Raw genomic sequence first — 231 nt, 5'->3', positions numbered from 1 at the left:
AATGCCGGACGCACGAGTTAGCGTCGTGGCGGCCACACCAACGACATTTGCACCAATACTTTCTGGGCGAATTTCTTCGAGATGAACAGAGAGAGAGCGATCACCGGTCAAGTGCACACTGGAACCTGTTTCGAAACACCACCGTGACGATCCCTCTGGTAGCGACCTGGCCATTTTGTAGTTCTCACTCTTCATGTCCAGAACAGCCAGCATCGGACTGACCATCGCAAT

The sequence above is a fragment of the Plasmopara halstedii genome, assembly GCF_900000015.1.
Source record: "Plasmopara halstedii genome assembly, contig: Scaffold_292, whole genome shotgun sequence".
Lineage (NCBI taxonomy): Eukaryota > Oomycota > Peronosporomycetes > Peronosporales > Peronosporaceae > Plasmopara > Plasmopara halstedii.
This window is presented reverse-complemented; position numbering follows the sequence as displayed.